The sequence below is a fragment of the Hirundo rustica genome, chromosome 2 (genome assembly GCF_015227805.2).
Source record: "Hirundo rustica isolate bHirRus1 chromosome 2, bHirRus1.pri.v3, whole genome shotgun sequence".
Lineage (NCBI taxonomy): Eukaryota > Metazoa > Chordata > Aves > Passeriformes > Hirundinidae > Hirundo > Hirundo rustica.
Genome location: NC_053451.1, coordinates 81,915,680 through 81,937,976, shown reverse-complemented (window position 1 = coordinate 81,937,976; position 22,297 = coordinate 81,915,680). Strand labels below are relative to the sequence as shown.

Genomic DNA, 22,297 nt, shown 5'->3' with positions numbered 1-22,297 from the left:
CTGGCAGTTCATTTTCCCATTATCTGCCTTTGCCATCTACAATGCAGGTGGTGTGGTAGAGCATTTTCCACTGAAGACTGAGACAAAAACATCATTGAATACCTCAGACTTCTCATTGTCCTGAGTAACCAACTATCGTCTTTCTTTTCAGGGAGGGCCCACGTTTTCTGTACTCTTCTATTTATGACCCGTGTGTGTTTTTCTTGTTGCCCTTGAGGTCTTTGGCAAGACTTAATTCTCTCTGGGCTTTAGGCTTCCTAGCTTGATCACTGGCTGCTCAAACAATCTCTCAGTTTTCCTCCCAGGCCACCAGTCGTTGCTTCCTTTCTCTCAAGCCTCCTTTTATGTTTTTTGTTTTGAGTTTGTCCAGGAGCTGCTTGTTCACACAAGAACAAGGCTTCCTGGTGTTTTTGCCTAAATCTTGGGGGTGTGTAGCCTTCTGGTCCTGGAGGAGGTGATCCCTGAATCCCAGATTTCAGGAAGCAGGTCTCTGAAGAGGTCAAGGTTCGCTTTCCTGAAGTCCAGAGTAGTGAGCTTTCTGTGCACCCTCCTTGCTGCCCTAAGGAGCTCCTCACTTTCCTTCATGCAAACAGTTAAATGGAATGCTTAAACTATCTCTTTATTAGATTCATAATTAATAAGTAAAAATTACAACTCATATTGTTAGTTATGAATCGGTCTATGACTTAATCAGAAAGGCAAAGTAAAGCATATTTTGAAATACGTAAGTATGATGATATAGACATTATATTCTTTTTTTAGTATCATTTTTTATTTTTTCCTCTGAGATGGCTTAAAGGAAATAATTACACTTTGTGGCCATTTAGGCTTTTAACACCTACATTTGAAAGATATTGGCTAGTAAGTGTTAAGTCTAACACAAATATGGTATTGATTGTGATGTTACACTTGTTGATTAAACTAAGCACTTCACCAAGGCCTAGTAAACTTTTGTTTCATCAGACATAGCAAAACATACACTGAAGATTTGAGAGCATAATAATGACAATATATTTTATTTTTTTCTACAACTTACATTAAAGTTTATTCTCCTTTTTCTAGGCTAGTAAGATAGCAGGGAAAACACAGGCGCTTGCACAGACACAGTACACTTACCTATTTTACTACTTTTCTTGTACTATCCCCTATTCCCAGCATAGTGCCCAGTGTATTTAATCTCTACATATTCTCTTTCACAGCAAGTATAGACATAGAGGTAGTTATTCATGACAGCTAATTTTTTATAGTTTTCGGCTTTTAAATACTTTCTCTTTGTATGTGAATTTCAGCTCTTTAGTGATACACCATCATAAGAACTTTAATATTTTTCCCCCAGAAAACTTTTACTTTCTCTTTTTTGGGGAGTTAAAAGTCTGTGTTGGCAGGAAACTGTTTGCTGAAACTTTAATATGAAATTTAAGTTAACGAATCATAAAATGGTTTGGATCAGAGGGGACCTTTAATTTCTATCTACTCCAACCCCATAGCAAAGAGTAGGGGCATCTCTAACTCAATCAGGTTGCTCAGAGCCACATTCAACCTAATGTTTCCAGGGATGGGGCATCTATCAGCTCTCAAAAAATTGCTATTCATACTGAGGTTGTGTACTGTTTTAGCTTAGCCTATATCCTGTCCATTATGCTCATATCTAGATTAAGGTTAAGAAAACCAAAATGCTGTGAATGTAATCTCTGCTGCTTCTGTAGTTCGGTTGGAGAAGAAAAGTCTTCAGAAGCCAGAAGTGATATTTCCGGTATCAGAAGTGTTTCTCCTGTCCCATCCCTATTTTCTAAGGAAACTTTGTCAACAGTTTTTGCATTAAAATGTGAAGAAAATTAAAGGAATTTTTGCCTATTTCTTCACTTCTTCAGCTGGATAATGTTATCTGCTCTTTAGAAGGAAGGTAAGCATTCAAAAGTGAAAGTAATAAAGGAGCAATTAAAGTTTCTTATGCAATGATTGCAGAAAATCATAAGTGTTGAAAAGATCCCATGTATTCCTAACACATACTGGTAATAACTTTGCTGTGTAAATAAATGAAATTGAATTGCTGGCTTGTCTATAAATTAAGAAAGTAAGTGTGTTGATATTTAAATAATAGCACTTTGATGCCTGGTAATATAATTTGCTATTTTGAATTAATAGTATGAAACAATGAAAAAATAACTTTTCACACAGAAATCTGTAATGGCACACACTTTGCTTGAGACATAACCAACCATATTTTTGCTACTCTTTCCAAAGCCACGTCTGCAGTTTCTCTGTTTTACCTTCATACATTATAATAGTTGCTGCAATATTATTGAGATTTTTGAGAAAAGTCAATTTAACTCAACTTTTAACTGTCTTCTAGCCATTCTCTTCCTTCTCACCAACTACTTCTGTCACTTCCAGAAATCAGAAGAGGGACAGTGACTCCGGGTTTCTGTTGGCTCATTTTACATGTTGGTCACTTGCATTAAATGAATTTATTGGCATTTTCTTCCCCCACTGTAATCAACTGGGATTTGCCCAATGTCTCATTCTACACTGATTGGCTACTCTACACTGTATACTCTACAACAGTAATATCTGAAAACAGATCAAGATATACATCTGTGTGTGTATGATTTTTTTTGTTTTGTTGGTTGCTTTTGTTGTCGTTGTTTGTTTTTTGTTGTTTTTTGTTTGTTTGTTTGTTTATTTCCTGCAGATTTCTTATTCAATTTCATTTGTTTTTTGTAGTGTTAATTGGGGTTTTTGTGTTTTTGGTTTTTTTAATTATTATTTTTAATTTTGTTAAAAACTTCATAAGTTTTCTGTAATTTTACCTCATTTATTGACAGATGGGTACTGAGGGAATGAAGCAAAAATAAAAAGCATGTACTTTTAGTTAAGAAAATGAAATAAAAAAATAGTAAATTATAAAATAAGGAGGTAAATATTAAGCATAGATTTAATCACAATCTGGTTTCTGAAGCACTGCATTGATCAAAACGCCCCCAAATTTTGGAATTCAAAAGTCAGTTAATGATGTGAGAATAGCTTCATTTTTCCATGGGTAATTCCACCCATACAGGTCAGTCTGTCTCTCTTGGACTCTGATCTAGTGGGGCAGAAGATGTTTTGATGTTATAGTGCCTATTTGTGTAGGAACTGTAAGGCTCAGATGTCTTGTTTCTGAGAGGTTAAAGTGATTTTGTATCAGTATTTTCTTGAAACCTGATGTGTTGGAGCACAGGTTGCTTAAATCTGTCTCTGGACTACTGTGAAGATATGTTCTACATTATTAAAAGCCTGCTTTCTATTCTGTGACGTGCAATGGTATTTTTTACCTTTTTAAGGAAAGCCTAAGTCTAACAATCCACAGAACATGTAAAAACATGAAGGTTTGAACAGAACATTTGACCCAGGTATGAAAAAATATATAAATGAAGAGTTGGAAATAAACTATGTGAATAACTAATCTCCTACTTCAACGAAAAGAGTCACTTAGGGTCAGAATTTTCATTTAGGGTCAGAATTTTTAGACAATGATTATAAATTCCAGTGCTCCTAACAAAGTCCAATGTTTTGCTTATGTCTACTTTGCATCTTTAAATAACACCTTTGTTACCCATTTTTGATGTCAGTGAATGTAACTCAACATGTAAATATACTGCTTTAGAAAGTGACGTTCCAACCACTATCAAGCTGGCATCCATGCTTTCCTAATCCATCTTTCACATGTCATATGCATCCCTAGTTAGTTTAGAAAGCCATGCACTTCTTTTTGTTGACCAGTATCTCAGCACTCTGAACTGGTGGCATTATATGACTGGGCCCTCACGTCCTCTGATGCTTTATTGTTGTTGATGTTTCTTTTCAAGGCTTAATTCCAGTGTGTTGAATTATTTAATCTACTCTTCAAGTTAAAGTAAAATTAATGGTCTTTTAGTGCTTTTATTTATTAACAGGCTTTTTTTTTATTATTTGGTTTTGGGGTTTTTTTGTTTGTTTTTTTTTTTTAATTTTGGTGTGCATAGGGGAGTTTCTACTGTCAGCAATACGGATCCTTTGGTCCCTGTGAAGACGTTTCTACTCCTCTTCTTATAGTCATACCTGAGAACCATTAGATGCAGTCACCAAAGATCATGAATTACAATGCATTATCTGCATGTCTTAAAAAACCCAACTATTTGGAACAGTTGTCAGAAAACATAGACATAGCAATGGTAATCTTTCTTTGTCTCCACTAGCTATTCCTCTTAATGGCTGGATTTTGGCTGATTTCACCCAAATTTGACAGTGTAAAGTTTCAAAAATACTATATTTTTTTTGTGAAAACAATGTCTAACTAAATGAAAATAAATCCTATCATTTCCCTTGATAAGCAGATAAAAGGAGGCTGTTACCAGACTCTCCATTTTGCTTTACGCTGTGCAGCCAACAAGTCAGTATGTACACAGCCCTGGATTATCTGCAGAGCAGATATCAGCCTCCTACCTGACTAGGAGTCACATTACTTGTATGGCTTCAGTACAAAGGGGAATTGGAAGTAGAATTGACTAAGTGTATGAAACAAAGCTCAGATAATTTAACAGGGACTAGAGAGGCTGGGAAAATAATTGTTATGGTAGAGCAGCTGGGGAATAATAGGTTCAGGATGGCACAGTGAGACAAGAAAAAGTGTATTACATTTTCTTCCTCCAGCCTATGTATTCTGTGTGCAGTTATACTATTACTTTTCCAGCTCAGAGTTGCGGGATGGCTAGACATTTCTTCACAATGATTCACTAAATGCTGAATTGGTAGTTGCTAGATAAAAATAGTATCAATAGGAGAGAAAGCTCTGTGGAGACCAAGGTACATTTATGTAGCTAAAAATGAGACCGTGTCTCTCCTTAAAACGCAGAAGATGTGAAATAAGCAGATTCAGTTCCTTGTACTGAATTTGTAGGTGCTTTGTTATTAGCAAAAAAACCCAAAACAAACAAAAAAACCAAACAAAACCCCAACCCAAAGCAAACCAAAAAACACCCCCCCAAAACAAACAAAAAAAACACAAACAAAAAACCAAACAAAAACAAACAAACCAATACAAACAAACAAACAAAACCCAACCGAAAACAAACAAAAAAACCCCCCAATCATTTTCTGGATTCTTCAGAATTGAGACTAAACATTTATCCTGGTTGAGAATACTAGGATAAATAGCAAACCACCCACCGGTACTACTTGCTAATGGATCACGCTGCAACAAACCCCATGTATTTTCCTTAGTCTCACATGGCAAAAGCAGAGGATGGGTTGTAAATGTGAAAGGAGGAGTGAATTCTGCTTCTTGAAACAATCCATCTTTATATCTACTAGGAAGTGTATGAGAAGATGTTGATGACATCAAGCCTAGAATGGACATTGACACAGTGATATAAGGATGTCTGATCACTCTGTCCCGGCCATCCTCCTTCTAACCAAGGAATGCATCCTTTTTACTCTTGTCCCTGCTCCTGGTTATATAAACTGGTTTAACACTTGTGTCATGGTCAGAATTATGTTGACATCCTTTCTTGTGTTAGTTACAATAATCAAGCTCAGGGCTGTAAATATGTCCACACAGCCCCAATTATGTTATGTTCTTACTATATTTTCTCCTGTCCTCTTTTCTTATGCTTCATTTCATCAGCCTCATACCTCCCTTTCTCTGTCTAAATTAACTCCTATATAAACGACCTGCCCCAAAATATATTTTCCCAGATTCACATCCTTCCAAAAAATATTTATTTAGGCAATCTTGGCTTTATATGTTGTTACTGATAGTGAATGCTAATACTGATAATAACTCACTGCTGCAAGTTATTATAATTCTGTCACCCCCTCAGCCCCAGCTATCTGTAAAGTAACTTCCTCTTACTCACCTATGACATCCAGCCTTTCATCATGATGCTGTTATTAACCTCTGTCAGCATGGTTGTGTGCCATGTCCACCCCAGTTTCTCATGGCATGTCTCCAGCCACTCCTAATACTCTGCTCTGCAGCCTGACCTTATGCCAGGGGTAAGTCAGAAACCTAGCCATTTCCCTGTAGACTTAACAATGCAATTTAAGGCTTTTAGGTTACTTTTGGGAGGCCTTTTGTTCCCTTCATAATTTGTCTCTGTACAGTGAAAGACAGCAATCTGCAAAAGCAGCTAAGATATTTTACTCTGTGATCCATGAAGTAATAAAGCCATGAAATTCTACAATACTACATTAAGAAAAGAGAGAATGTCTTATAGAAAAGGATATACAGATATTAACTCCAGAAAATCAAATAGTTCAGGATAATAATTTTAAATATGCTGATAAAATTTCCAATACTTGCTAAATTAACTGATTAGCTAGTGATGGATATATCTAATAGGAAGACTCATACACGAGCAATATGATGCTTAAATCCTGAGTCCAAAACATTTTTAAAAATATCTGAAAAGAGGTTTGGCTCTTTGCTGCATGGCAAACAGGTCTTCCCCCCTTCCCCATATTTTGTCCTGAAATATCAACACAGAAACAATTTTAATTCCAAGAAATATGGAAAGTTTCTGGTTTTATAACAAGATTAAAAAATTCACCAGAAAAAAAGAGTAATTTTTACAAATTCCTGTCTAACCTGCTCATCCATGACCATACATGAAAAAACAATAGATGTCTTTAGTGTCTACTTTGAGGAATATAGGTGAAAAATCAGCAAGAAAAATGAAATAAAAATATTATCTTTCAGTGGCCTTCGCAATTGTGTAATTTTTAATCAGGAATCAAAATATTTTGCTTTTACCATGAAATTTTGATTATGAATATACAAGACAATATTAATTGTAATTAAATTTGGGCAGAAATCATGGCTCTTTATTTCCACATTTTATTCACTTTAGTTCTTCTAATTTGCTATGCTGTTACAGACATGGACACAGTGTGGAATAAATGCCAACATGAATTTTTTTCAACACTTTTTTCAACCTTTAAAGTGCTTAGAGTCTAAATATTTTTGTGTTATGTGTACACAAAGAAGTTTTTAACATTCTAAAAGTTGTAGGTGTATTTTTTCTGTAACAATTTTTGCCAGTAAAACTGCAGCAAATTCATTAGCAAAATGCTACTGTCATTGTAATAATTTTATAACATGAGGATTGAAATAAACAAAGCAGAAATACCACATATTATATAAATGACAGAGATTTTTCTTTGCATAAAATCTTCTGAAACACTGTATATATTCAGCTGAAATCTGTTGTTGCTGTCCTAAATATACTCGTTTGTTAAAATTATACTTCTTACCCCTTTGGCTATTGACAACCTATTATTTTTCATATGTGCCATCTTTATGCAAGAAAGTGAAAGAACAACTAATTATATCCTTTGCAAATGAGTGTAGCAGAATAGCTTTTGTTCACCAAAATTCTTAAGGCTACTCATCATGAATGTGGAATTCACTACGATTTTTTTGTTGTTGTTTTTTATGTACAGCCACTTTAATGGTATGTGAAGTTTGGCATTTGAAGCTAATTGTATACTTCGATTTGGAGGCTGTAAATCCAGTCAGTCTGCCTAGCTACACTGCATTTGTATTTAGGCCTTAATTGATCATTTTGCAGAAGGTTTTTGTGTGTAGTTTTTGTGTGACTGACATTGGTGCTATTATTTTTAAAGGTAGCCCCCATAGTTTCAATAAAGACTATGGTGGTAAGCAATAAAAATGAAGGTCAGTAAAATAAGTCTATTAACAAAAGTGTAATGTTTGAGGGGAACGTGCTGTATCTGAAAACTTTACAAAATTAACTGCACATAGCAGCTTCCCTAACTCATTTGTCTGTGTTACTGAGAAATCAAACGTAAATTACTTAAGCAGAAAAGCGGACATTTGAGCTGAAAGTGGAATATATGCATGAATAGTATGAAAGAATTAATGGAAAAACAGAGCTGAAATAGAAAGCATATACAGTCATATATCTTCAACAGATATAAGAATTTCAGGTATTGTACTGGTCAGTCTGTTTATCAGTGTCTGTATTTTAAGTTGGTGGGTGTCAGTAAAGACCAGAAAAAAATTAAGTTTTAGCATCTTTATTAATGATAAAGCATAATGTACTGTGAGGAATTGTGCTAATGTTACAAATGGGAAGAATGGCAGGTACAAAAGAGAACAGTACTGAGGAAAGTACTGAGAGGCCTCACCAGTCTGGAGCAAAGGACTGACAGGAACCTTGTGTAGTTCAACAAACAGAATTGCAAAGTCATCCACATGTACCTGTGTACCACATAGCACATACATAACTTCATTTGCCAGCACAGGTAGGGGGACACTGGCTGGTTCCTGACAGATAGGAAGTTTTGGAGTTTCCATCCCTTGAGATATATTAAAAAAAAAAAAAAAAAAAAAAAAAAAAAAGAAAAGAAAAGAAAAGAAAAGAAAAGAAAAGAAAAGAAAAAAAAAAAAAAAAAAAAAAAAGACCCTGAGCAGTGGACTCTAGGTGGAGAACAGGCTCCCTGTTCAGAGGTCCCTTCAGCCATTCTGTGACTCCATGAGTCCCAGATAATACCATTATGGAGCCTCTCTGCTGTTCCTTATGCACTCTCCTAAGACCTTCAGATTCCTGCATTCTTCCTAAAACATTCAGAAGAAATGCGTATAGTTTTCTGTTCATCTTTACATAATCAATGTGAGTCTAAACCTAGTTTTTCCTTAAATAAGAGACTCCAGGTGGCTTTTGTCCTCTCTTTTTTCTCTTTTAACGGTGGCAAGAAATGGCCACTGTTAAAAGTATATCTATATACTTTCTTGGGACACTGACAAAAGGATTACCCCTACAGGGCACAATTTATGAACAAATACACAGTCAAAATAAAAGACCTCTTACAATTTGTATTATTATTCTGCAACTACAAAATTTAATGTATAATTATTATTTCCTTTGTAATTTCAAAAGTGATTTTCATTGGCTTTCCTGTCATTAATCTTCACTAAGGCTTGTACTGAGAAAATTGCAAATCTATGACTTTATTATAGGTCTTAGAAGATACCGTATGATGACATTTTGACAGGTTGCTTGCATACAGATGGTTGAAATACTACTAGCAAGCTTTGTAGTTTGTATGCTCCCTGGTTTTTTTCTTTTTTTTTTTGTGATACTACTGATGTTCAATACATACTGAACTGTTTGATTTTATTTCATGAAACAGGAACACATGAAGGTGTTTTTCCTGTTTGCTTCTTAAATAAAGGAGTTTATCATCCCTAAAAGCATCAGGTCAAAACATGTCAAAATCTGTGCTGAAACGGAGGCTAATAGAGCACTGAAAATGAGCTTCTAAGTAAAAGATAGAGAAAACTCTCTTTTTTTTCTACAAAAACAGAAACACAGAAAAAAGAAAAAAGAGAAAAGCTATCTTTAAATATTCTCAATGAAAATAAGTGAGGATACATATCCATTGTAATATGTATCCTCATTGCAAATCTACTGCAGGGATTTGTATGCCCCTCTCTAAAAAGTATGAAATACTAACCGTGATCATAAGGGCCAAAATACCAGAATATACAACCTCAGGTTGTTGACAAAATCCTGTATTTTTAAAGTGTGTTAACTGTACTGTGCCACTTCAGTTGGTGTGAAAGAGAACATATGTGCCAGACTTATCAACTGGAAGATGTATTTATCTGCTCAGCTCTTTGGTTTAATGAAAGTGAATAAACTTACAGGTAAAACCAAAAGGACTTCCAAAACAGTCCTTTCAATTGATTGTCTTTATTTTATACATATAGTTAAAATATTATATCTCCTTCACATATCACTTGTAAGTCAAGTAATCTGACCCATTTTAGATGAACCCCATCTTAATATGATTTCTCCTTCATAGAGTAAAACAGAAGGATAAGTTAACCAACTCACACACAGAGATTTAGACTTTATTACTTTGTTACTTTATTCCTTCATTAGATGTATTCCACACTGGTGTCCCAATACCTGTACAGACTCACATACTCTAATTCACAAGAAAAGTCAGTCTAGAAAGTAAATAAATACTTGTCAAGGTTCAGTTACCATAAGTAGAAGAGACTATATACAGGGAGTGCATAGAGGCATTGTAATTTTCTTAAAGATTGCAGGGTGTAACTTTCTAATAAAAGTGTTTTAATATTTTAAAGATCGTACAGAGTGTGTTTAAATTGAAAAAAATTAAAAAAACCACCAAAAACCCCACAACAGTATCTATAAAGAAAAAGGACAGGGCATCCAATTTTATTCATATTATTTCTCCAAAATGAATCAAAGAGGATGTGTTTCGGTTGCTATATTTTTGAATAAAAATACGTTGAAAAAATAACACTATTGTATCTTTGGCACTAGGTATTGCTATTGATTATACACACTAATGAACTCTGAAGGACAAAGTAGTTATTAAACCAGATCTTTTATCAACTGAAGAGATGGCAATAGTTTAGAAGGAAACTGAAAATGGTGAGAAGATAGCACTGACTGATGTTGTAAGTAGAAAAATTATATTTAAACACTTGCAATTGTAGGCAACAAAGTATAATTTATTCTAATCACATTTACTGGAAAGAATTGCTCAACTTAGGTTTGCCTAGAACAAAATTTCATGAGCTGTTTCAAAAATAGGTGGTAGTGTGAAATCCATCACATTGCAGTGTTAGGAAGTAACTCAGCTTTAGGGGCTGTGCATGAGAAGCAAGTAGAATTTAAGATACAGAGAAGTTATGCTAAGTTTACACATTAATTATGTCCTGCCATCCCATTACATTTTCACTGAAGTCAGATATGGAAAATATTTCTGACATGCTATATTGGGTAAAGAGGATGGAATTTATTAAACAAAAGAGGAAGAATATAAGGAAGAAAGATAAGATGCATTTAAGGAAGCAAAAACAAATTTGCCAAATCTCTTTCAGATGTATATTGTGACATATGAGTTTCTGGTAGGACTTTTATGATCATATGACTAATCTGGAAGGCATTAGCAGCTAGACACCAGCCTTCTGCCAAATGTTCCACTTAGCACTTCTATGTTCTCTTTCCCCCAACTTGAATATGACATAAAATCTAAATGTTATTGAAGAATTTGGAAAAAAATATTTAACAGACATAGAAGTAAAGGTGAAGATTAGGGAATAGGTAAAATTATTTTATTCTTCATGCAGTTAGCATTCATGGATAATAAAAAGCCAAACAGAATATTTAAATAATTTATTCGACCTTAAACATACACTTTTATTTGGTATCTCTTTTTTTTTCCTATCAAAGGAAATCTGTTTTACAGTGTATCTGTTCAGATAGTTAATAAATATTGGTAGAAATTTGAAGCATAAAGTAGTTTCTGTTTCCACATAACAGTAATAGTAGTAGTAATAGCAATAATATATTTTATTACAAATGAGCAATTTATATTACACAATTTAAATAATCTCTATGTCAAATGTTTTTAACTGTACAATGGATAGATGGTTTCTCTTTTTAACAAGAGAAGCTCTTCAAAGGGAATCACAATTGTCAACCAAGGCAGGATCACGATGACTACTTTTCAGCCTCAGTTTTGTGCACATTTGTATTCTTCAGATCCTCTGAATAGTAAAGGAAATGTATCAAAGAGAAAGACTACAATACATTGATGTCAACACTAGACAGGACTAACATTCCTCTCAATTCCTCCAAAACTGGAATAAAAATTTGGGAAAAAACCCCAGAATATCCAATATTATGAATTGTTAACACAAATGTTGCATTAAATTAGAGCTTCAGAAATGAACAAAAAAAAAAAAAAAAAAAAAAAAAAAAAAAAAAAAAAAATCACTGTAAAGGGGGAGATCTGGAACATAAATCTTACCAGGATCATTAGCAAAATATTTTTTCCTCTATTTTTTTTTTTTTATTCCTCTATATAGATTAGAGATATAAATAAGCACAATTCACCACTGCTAAGCATGCAGAGCTATGACTGCCTTGTAACTGAAAGTTCACTAATAATCAGCTACATTACCTATATAAATATATAGAAAGTGGAAACATAAAGAATGCTTAATTTCATGTTAGCACACCCTTAGAAAACAAAATGGACCTTTGTACAGCAAATGACCAAGAGAGAAATATGAATGGTGACCTCTTGACAAGCCTGCTATCCATGGAGACACGTCTGGAAACATATTGCTGCTGGACACTCTTAATGTTCTTCTGCAAAAGGGAAGCCCCTGTGGCCTGTTCTAGCAAAGACATGTTTCATTCAGCTGTACTTTCACATTTACCTTACTGTAAGAAAAATAAAAATCGAAATAGGCAGTCCTCCAGGCTCTTTTAAAACTGTATGGATTCCTTTTCAAGAAATGTACAGTTCTACTAAAACTAAAGAAAAAGCCACCTCTTTTTTATACACTTATCATGTTTGGAGTAGGTCCTTCAACAACTATCATGAAAGGACACCTTAGGGATTGAATTATTTATTATTAATTTTAAAAAAAGAATTTTTGATTGTTTTTTTCTCAAATTATGTTTTTGCTTTTGAAATATGTTGACTGAATTCTAGTTAAATAAAGGATTTACTTTTTTCAATACTTATAATTCCAATTGAATTCTTTTCAACACTGGAGGACTGCTGTCAAGAGAAGACTTTATTGATACTTTTTTAACACTGTTTTGTCTAAGGACTAACAAGAGAACAAGAGGAGGACTTAATTTTGCTCAGAAGTTGGAGAAAATAAGATCTGAAATTTCTTTCTCTCCATAGTTTTTTTTTGTGTATGTGTGTGTGTTTTTGTTTGTTTGTTTGTTTGTTTTTTCTAGCTGAATCTTTTTGCATTCATATTGATTTCATTGAAATGCTGAATAAGAGGTGGTCACACAGCAGGCCAAATTCAGAAGGTATTGTATTTTGTTATGGAAACATTTTGAATTGATGTCTATAAAAGTCTGTTTAGAGGTTATATGCTCACACACCACACCCCACTGAAGTGAGTTTTGTGCCAGCTATAGGTCACCTTCAATTTCCTCAGCCCCTTTAGAACAGGAGTGCAGAATGACAGCAATTCCACCTCAGAATGGGCTCTGTGCCCATGCAAAGGGTGCAGTTGTATTTTCCCTCAAGCGCACATAATATTCTTGAACCTGATCCTGAGTTTTTGAATAGCAGATCAACTCCTGCAGAAATCATGTTCATATATATATGTTAGTGTTTCCTATGGGACTTTATTCACTTTGTCACTATTAATCTGAGACAGCTGTTCTATACAGGTGATACTTTTCTTTCTAAGCCCACTTGCAAGCAGATAGATGTAAGAACATGTAAAAATTCAAGAAAGGGCCTGGAAGAATATTTAAGAACCAGTCATCTAGTATGTCCCAAGATTTCTATTGACACAGAAATAAATGTTCTACAGAAATAGGATACTGATTATCAAAAGTAACTTTCTGTAATGAAAGTGCATTATTATAGTATAATGAATTCACCAGAAATATGATATGCTTAAAAGATTGTCTACATATGTACAAACATATATAAAAGAGGAAGATATATTAAATAATAATACTCTTTCTCTCTTTTAATGCTGCTTTTAACTTGTTGTGTATCGTGTTATTTTAAATATTCCCATTCTTAATATTCCACAGGTCTTTACAATTTTCCCCTTGAAAAAATAAAGAATTTTACATTTGTCTCAGTCCTACAGTTTAAAACTTATACTGAATTGAGTTTTAAACTTTACTGTATATTAAAAACAGAAAAGAAATACATTTTTAATGGAAGACTATAAGACATGGAAGACATTTTTCAAACAATTCTACTTGATGACAAAATAATGGATATAATGAACAGCAGGGAATGAAAGAGAAGCTTGTGCTTTAGAGCAATATAATTATGTAAATTATCAACTGAGTTATACATACTTGCTACTCTTTCATTTGAGGTTGGTTCATTTTTTTTATTATGTGCATAAAGAATAACAAATTATTTTAAAATATTAATTGCAAGAAGCTCAATTAGAAATCAGTTGGGAGAAACTTCTGTATGAATTTAAAGACATATGGATGTGTCTTTTCTCACAGATACTCAAAAAGATGTTGAGGTGTCATGCAACCTGAAGAATCACAGAATCACGGAAAATCCTGTTTTAAGAGATGCATAAGCATCATCAAAGCTCCGTTCTTGTCCCTGCACAGAACACCCCAAGAGTCATGCCATGTGTGTGAGAGCATTGTCCAACCCCTTTTTGAGCTCTGTCAGGCTGGTGCTGGTGCACTTCCCTGGGGGGCCTGTTTCAGTGTTCAATTAGAGTTTTAACAATAGTTTGGAGTACCAGATGAAGAAAAAAAGAAAGTGGGACCTTAAGATGCTGAAATAAATGGCACTGAAGGCTGATATGACTGGCAAAAGAGAAGGAAAGGGGAACAAGACAGTGCAATTTAATAAACGCACCTAGGATGGCTGTACTTTACTTGCCACTGCTTTTTCTGGTTTTTCCATCCTTACATAGAGAGGGTTTTTCTATTCAGCAGTGCAAATTACAGTGACTCCAGACTGAGGTATGCTGGGGAGAGCCAAAACAGTATGCAAAAATCACATGGGAGTAGAAGAGCACTCTGTAGAGAGTACCATATGAAATGAGTGCCATCTGAGATCTGGCAGGAAGGATAAAGAAATGTTGCTAACATGAGGAGAAAGGCCAAATGCTGAACTGCATTTCTGGAGCTCTGACCAAATCAATAGTTTGGGGACTGACTTTTTCCTTCCTAGGTTACACCTAAGATTCTGAACTATAACATTTACGCAGAAGTTCTGGTTATGCATTTTAGCAAATTTCTATAACATTTCAACTATTTTAGTTTCAGCCTTTCTTGTTATGACTCCAGTCTCTACATTTGAGACATGGAAAAAAAAAAAAAATGGATTTCAGATAATGGAATTACAATGTGCACTGCTGGACTGTGTTCTACAGTGCTTTATGTTTGTAGCTCAGATAGAATTAATTTTCCCTGGATTTAATTTTCTAAGAGTTTGTCATCTTACTTTCCTTATGGTATTTCACAGATTTTCCAGGAAAATAAAGTGTTTATAATTCTCAGGTTAAGGCTCAATTATAGTAGAAACAAATGCCATTTATAAGAAATCATACTACTTAAATATAAAACCCCTGTTATTTAGATTTCAGTAATAGAACGTACTTCCAGAGCACAATTCAAATAATCTTAAAATAATTGGTATAATATACTTTCAGACAGGGAAAAAACTCACAGAACTTTATATTGTTAGACATAATGAATCTTAAAATTTAGATTTTCAGAAATATTCAATACTTGTAATATTTATATGAGGAATATGACATAACTAATGTGTGCATAGACTATTCTTTAGCTTCAAAGTAAGGATGTTAAAGCTTGGGCTTCTAAGTAAGGTAAGAGATTGTCATGTTAGTTTTTCTTACTATCATTTTACCCTGCAAAACTAACCTATTTTGCCTAATCTTAATTCAAATAGCAATTCAGAATAAAATGTCTCGTAGGAATAAACAGTGTTTATGTTGAAATGATAATATGCAGTGAGGTACAGACATGCATTTCACAATTTTGTACTTGCAATGACTTTTCTGCCTAAAGCTTTGACCCCATGATGCCTGCTAAAAAACTGTTTTGCAGTTAAGAAAGGGAGAAAAGCAAAATAATATTTTGTGTTAAAACTCTAACGATTAAAATTCAAAAATAATCCAGTCTACAAACAAATTAAGATAGTTTTCAGTAAATTCCTAGGCCATTTCACATGAAGTATAGATCTTGAATGTCCTTTGAAAAGAAACAAGAAAATACATTTGAATTTATTATTTATTTAAAATATTGTGTTTTAACAAAGAGGACATTCAAGTGAAAACTAAAAGCCTTCCAGTACAGGTTGAAGAAAAGATTCTCAGTAGCTACTTAGAAATATTAAAACCCACAAATTCCAGTGCTCAAATTTCCTCATTTTACACCATTTTGAACATCACCTGGAATTCTGCAGTATTAATTACTGACCTCAGTTCAATAGGATCTTGATGCCTGTAACATTTGCTTTCCATTTAGATAATGTCTTTGCCATTGCCTTCGTGAAGCAAGTATTTTGACTACACTAAAAAGAAAGGTAGTATGTGGGAGAACAGAGATAGTACTGAAGGCACTCTTACTCCTAATATATTGCAGCTGTGTTGATTACCAAAGAGTGAGAACAGCCTTGCCCTCACAGCTATGAGTGATAAAAGTGTGAGTTGGTTGGTAGAGTGGTTGGTCAGATGGAATCAGTTGGAGATTGCTGGCCATGCTGTGGGGAGGAAGGGACAGGAAACAGTGAGCTAGAAATGCAGAAAGAAGAGAGAAAAAGGAGCCAGAGCTGTGTGGGGTTGTTCACAGGACTGCAACTTAGCAAAGGTATGGAAGAGTTTTTAAATAACATGGGACTGCAATGTAGAGAAGGTATTTTAGGTTACAAGGTACCAATACTTGAGGCCCCCTGAAGTTTTTAAAGAAGAACTCTTCAGTGCTGTGGTTGTCTTGATGATGATAACAGTAGTATGATGTGACCGGTCCAAGCCACACAACACTAGATACCTGGGTAGGGATTGTCAGTAGCCTGCTGACCAAAGTTTGTAATCACCTGCCTGAGTATCTGTAGTGGTGTATAGTTTTGTTTAATACCCTATGGTTTGTTCCCTGTCACCCTCCCTGGGGTAATGGTTTAGCCTGGGTTGTGTCCACCCATTGAGCTGTCAGTCTTGCCTGATACCTACCCCTTATTCCTGAATGTTCTTTGTCAATTCTCCCTGGTACCAGTCCCTGCCTGGACTGCCCCTTTGGGAATCCCCTATTATTTGAGGCTCCATTGGTCTGTTTATATAAATCTTCTCACATTATCCTCCCCATTGTTTTGTGTTCTGTAAACCCCACCTTGTGTCCTTCCCTGGTCTTTTCCCTGTTGGCTCCTTGACCTTAAACTCCACCCTGATTCTTCTCCTTAAAACCCACTCTCTTACCTTGCTTTGGGCCCTCACCTCTGCTCTGCATTTGAGTTATGTTACAGTTTGTGCTGCTTTAGTAAATGATTTTCTCGGACTGCGTGTGACTCTGTCTTTGCGCCTTTCTACACTGATCCTGCAGCCACGGCTTGGGACTCTCGGGACCCCAGGGGTTCTATTGCTCCCCCACCATGTGCCATACCACCAGGCATAAAATGACAAGTATCAATAGCAAATAAACATTAATACTGGGGGAAAAAAAATATTACTGTTGTATACAACTAAGAAGAATTTCCAGCACAGATTTACTGGAAGACAAAAGTGGTATGCCCTTAGTGGGCCCTGCTGTGGTACACTGTATCATGTGATGAGTTAAAAAATTGTACCAAAACAGAGACCCTTTTTGTCCGTCAGCATTGTGGATTGTTCTATCCCTGCTTCCTGGATCACTTCAATAACACAGCTTGGTAAGCATTTTGATTTTATTGCAGGACGTAAGAACTAAACAATTTGATGTCTCTTGTCCTTTCCAGCAGTTCTATCAGATGGTCTGAATCTTTCAAATGTTAACCCTACTTCATTAAAAATATCCAGCCTGATGGTAAAGTTCAAATGCTGTAGACTTTTCCATATGGCATAGTATATAAAATTGCTCTTAGTAGAGAAAATTGTAGAACTGTGATTTCTATTTTGAGACTTTTTTTCCCCCCAAAATATTTTACAATAAATATTGTGGACCTCCTGGAAATAGATAGATTAAAAATATTTTCAATTTCTTTTGCTCCCAAGAGTCAAACAAATTTTTGTGGAATATTTGGTCCAAAACATTCCACAACTGATACATCCTATATAAAACAATAACTTGAATAAGTTTTTCAGTAAACTTTGAGAAATAAAATTTCCCATGATTGTATTTAATGCAACTGTTGCAGTTAAGTGCAGTGTTATTAGTTTACTGGGGCAGGGACACAGTGAGAAACACCAACTATGTTAATGTCAGTAGAAATGTGTAAGACATCCAATGGCATTTGTTTTCTTCTGATATCTGTACCCCACTGCAGATGTTAGTGTCAACCTCACTGAAATTATTGTAATACTTCTTCAACAGCAGACAGACAGAGAGATAGGAAAAAGACCTTTTAAATGCAGAATATTGTTTTAGTCTCACAATGATTTCAGTACAAGCAATACTTCATAAGCTAGAAGTGATAAATATTCATGTGCATTAAATATAATCATTTAGTAGAATTATTCAGAGTGAGCGAAATTATGTAGTCAGTTTCTTTTGGAATCAGTGTAGTTTTAAATGAACAAAGATTGTATGACTTGGCCTGTATATTTAGCAAGATAAATAGCCTGTGTTCAGCACCATGTCACTTTTTGGTGCTTCAGTGATACCACTTCTCTTTCCCACACACACAGACATAAAGAATGTGTTTCTTCCACAGAGGTCGACTTACTTCTATGCTTTTCTTACCAAGAAAGAAACATGAGTTTAAGGGTCTACACCTGTCTCACAAATGCTCCAGCAGGAGTAAGTCTGGGCCAAAAACCACTGACCTCTTCCGAGAGTCTAAGTGAGTTATGGAGTTAGAATCTGTATATTGCTTGCAATGGTTTTGACTGAAACTGCCAGAACAGCCAGGATCAGTTTCAGCAGAAGTTGACTATGGCAGCTGGATGTAACTAGGTGTACATGAAGAAAATGTGTGGAAGTATAAAATAGGAAACATCTTACAGATGCATGCAGTCTCAGATCACTTTTTTCTGAAACCATATTCACAAAGACAGACTAATGGCTGTAGGCTTCCAGAGAGTAAATTAGAAAGGGTTTAAACCTTGATTTCTTTCCTTTTTTGTGATCAGAATTGCTATTATGTTACAAAATTAAATTGTAGATTTTTTTCCTTGCATAATAAGCAGGATGCAAGTAATGCAGAGTCATCAAACACAGCATTTTTCAGGCTTTTAACATTAGAGATTGAAAGAACTGTGGCATACATAGAATTCTGAGCCAAGAAAATTAGTTTTCAAAATCCCAAGCATGTAGCATTGTGAGAGACAGGTAGCAGAAGTGCACTTCACATGGTCTGTATATTTGCCCACTGTTGCATATTAGGGCTGTGGAATATGCATTACTTTAGAGGTACAGCTATCTAAAGTCTGTAGGAAATTTAAATTTGCTGCTATGCAGTCACGGGAAAGTTGGCAGATTGTAACTATAAAAAACGTAATTAATGTTCCCAATAGAGTTTTAAATTAGGTGCTTTCAGCTCTTTAGTAACCTGGGCAGTCCATTAAAAATAATATGTGATAAATTTAATGCCGTCTGCTTGCACAATCAAAAATTCATGATTCTATTTTTAAAGACCGCTGCAACACCTAATATTTGATATTCCTTTGCATATTTGCAATTATGAAAGTTTCATTTGACCAAAAAAAACCAGCATGGAATTAGGGATTATGTATTTTTGTAGATTCCTTGTTATCTCTTTAATATATCTTCTAAAGAACAATAATATGACATTTCTCAAAAACACACACTGAGATTTTTTTTTTTTTTAATGACCCTTGACATTTTTCCTTTGAATGCTTGTGAGATTTCCTAGTGTTAACAGCAAGGAACAAGCCAGGGAGAACTCCACAATAGCAAGCATCAACAGCAGAATGAAAGAGTGCTAGAGGGCCTGTCTTGGGGTCCAATCTGTTCGGAGAAGAGACAGCAAACTGCTGTTGCCAATTTACATACCTTTGCTTTGCTCTGAGGCACAGGGCACAGAACTGTGTCTGCTGAGAGCTGCATCATATGCATATTTATCTCAATGTAGTAAGTATACGAAGTTAAACAAAACACTGGGAAAAAAGTCTACCCTAGCAACAACATCAAGATCAGAAGTACAAAAGACCTTACCACAGAACAATTGATGAAAGCCTTGCTGTGTAACCTGACCTTTTGATAGAAAAGCCAAGACTAAAGTCAGTCTGGATTCCAAGGCACAGATAGAAAGCTCCCATGCTTTGTGCATGCTTTTGTTATTGTGGTTGTTGTTTTGTTAAAGCAGCTGTGGAAGCACCTTGTAGAAATTATGATAAAGATAAGAAACTATATGCCTACCTTATCAAAGGGCAAAATATTGCATGTGTATTTTTAAAGTATGAAGTAATTGAACAATAATGTTTTAAAGTGCTCTGTGAATCAAGCTTACTCTCTGTACAAAGGGAGGAGACTTTCTTCTTCTTCTTACAATTCTGTTGTGGCTGTTTTAAATCAGGAAAATGAAGGAATCAAGGACACCATATTCAGAATATGTTTTTATCTCTGCCTGCTGATCACTGACAACACAGCTCCACCCAGAAGAAGAAATTTGCCTGCTGATCACTGATGACAGTACTCCTCCCAGAAGAAATTATGGATTGTTTTGATGATGTTGTAAGAGGAAATCTGAGAATTCAGAAATCTTCCAACACAGAGATGCAACACTTCTAAAATACTCTATTGACTGAATTCTAAGGCAGCCTTTCACTGATTAAATAAAGAAGCCAAAATGTTCAATCAAACATTTTTTTAAATTATTATTTTCTCTTCTTATTTAATATTGGGGTCATATGATTGCTCTTAATGCAATTTTTCAGCTCAAATGAGTGGTTGAATATAAATCCTAAACTGCTATATTTTAAGTATTCTAATTAAAAAATAGTCATTTAACAGTATCTGCTATACAGAGTGTATTTTTTAAAGAAATGGAACACTTGGCAAGATTTTGTCTTATAGTAAAGCATCAAACTGAAAAACATGATTTAACTCACTACGGTGTGTTTGGTATCTGGATCTAGTACATTCCTCGGGAACTTGTGAGAGTACACAGGAGGAATATTTTCTGTCTTGAAGAATTTGATCATGCTTACAACATGACACCTTTGCTACAACTTGTTTATTAATTTTTTTTCTTTGAATGAAATACTTCTTGGAATGTTTCCCTTGAAATATATGCATTGGAGAGAACAAAAAACATAATTAAAAATATCCTCATGCCTTACTGGCCTCTGGAGAAATCATAGTGTAACCCAAGGGCTTTTTTGTTGTTGTTTTTCTGAAAAGTTACAGGTCCACTGTGACCATTCAACAGTATAGTTATTTAAAATATAGTTCAAAACTCTTAGGTTTAGATATGGGGTTTTTTCTTCCTTTTTTTTTTTTTTTTTTTTTTTTTTTTACTTAATTCGGTATAAGCAGTCTATGTCTATTGTAAACATAAAATTTATTTTAAAGCTTTTGAGAAATGGAATTTATGCACATTCCATGTACATGGAATCAATAAGATAAGAACACAATAAGATGTTGTTTTCCTTTATGCTTTTTAGTTCTGTTCCATGATGCATAGTGGACACTGTGTGGAAAGTAAACTGTTTATATCATATTGTTAGGATACCAAGTATTATATATACTCATGAAGTACAGTTGATGCCTATTTCCTTTTGGGAGTGATGTCTGCAGTAAACTCAAGCTGAGAAATTAAGAGAGATTGGAATGAATTACAACTTTGAATAAACAAATGCTTTGAGTTTTCCACCTGTCACTACAATCTTTCCTCCTCTCAGAAATGGGCGAACTTCTCAGGGAAAGAGGGAATCTGGGGCTTGTGTTCAGCTGATAGATCATAGAGATGACATCCAGGTTTGAATATTTATGTGTGAGGCCACCAGGTCAAATTAAGCTTGTTAACTTAGCTGAACTTAATATAAAATACATTAATTTCTATGACTTTGTTCCTTTATCCTGTGCACCTTAATAAATACCTACAGCACTCAGGACAAGGTTCTTTTATAAAAGCCCCTTAATTTTAAATTGTAATGACACCAAGCCTTAGAACACAGTGTTTAGGCCTTTCTCAAAAGTGCTTCTCATCCAGTGTTTGTCTATTGCATTTGACTTGTTTTTTTCTTTATTGAGTTTGATCTTCAGGTGCTTGCTTAGGTTGTTTTACTGTCTTTAGATGTTTGTGTTCTTTACCTAGACAAAAAAAGGTGCAGGTTCTGACAGATATTCCAGAGAAGCTGTGTTAACTTTAGGCAACAGAAATAGGGAAAAAGAAGTCTGTCATGTATAATGAAAAATTGTCTTTCCATGCAGAGAAAAAAGCACTAGAGAAATATACGGTGCCATATTCAATAAATGCATAATTAGATAATGTGTAAGTTAAATATAGAAATAATTTCTTTTCTTCCCCTTTGGGTTCCTATTTTTTATTTCTAAGAAGTAATAATATTTTTACTAATATAAAAATCACATATATAGACAATATCAGGAATTTGCTCAGTAAT

At 34.6% G+C, this 22,297-nt stretch overlaps 1 long non-coding RNA gene across 1 annotated transcript; it reads left to right on the top strand.

Annotated features, from left to right (window-relative positions):
- Window positions 1-16,254: 16,254 nt before the first annotated feature.
- Window positions 16,255-20,533, top strand: LOC120749185 (uncharacterized). The gene is made up of 2 exons (XR_005699577.2): window positions 16,255-16,391; window positions 20,248-20,533. It is a non-coding gene; the product is annotated as an uncharacterized LOC120749185 (long non-coding RNA).
- Window positions 20,534-22,297: the final 1,764 nt, after the last annotated feature.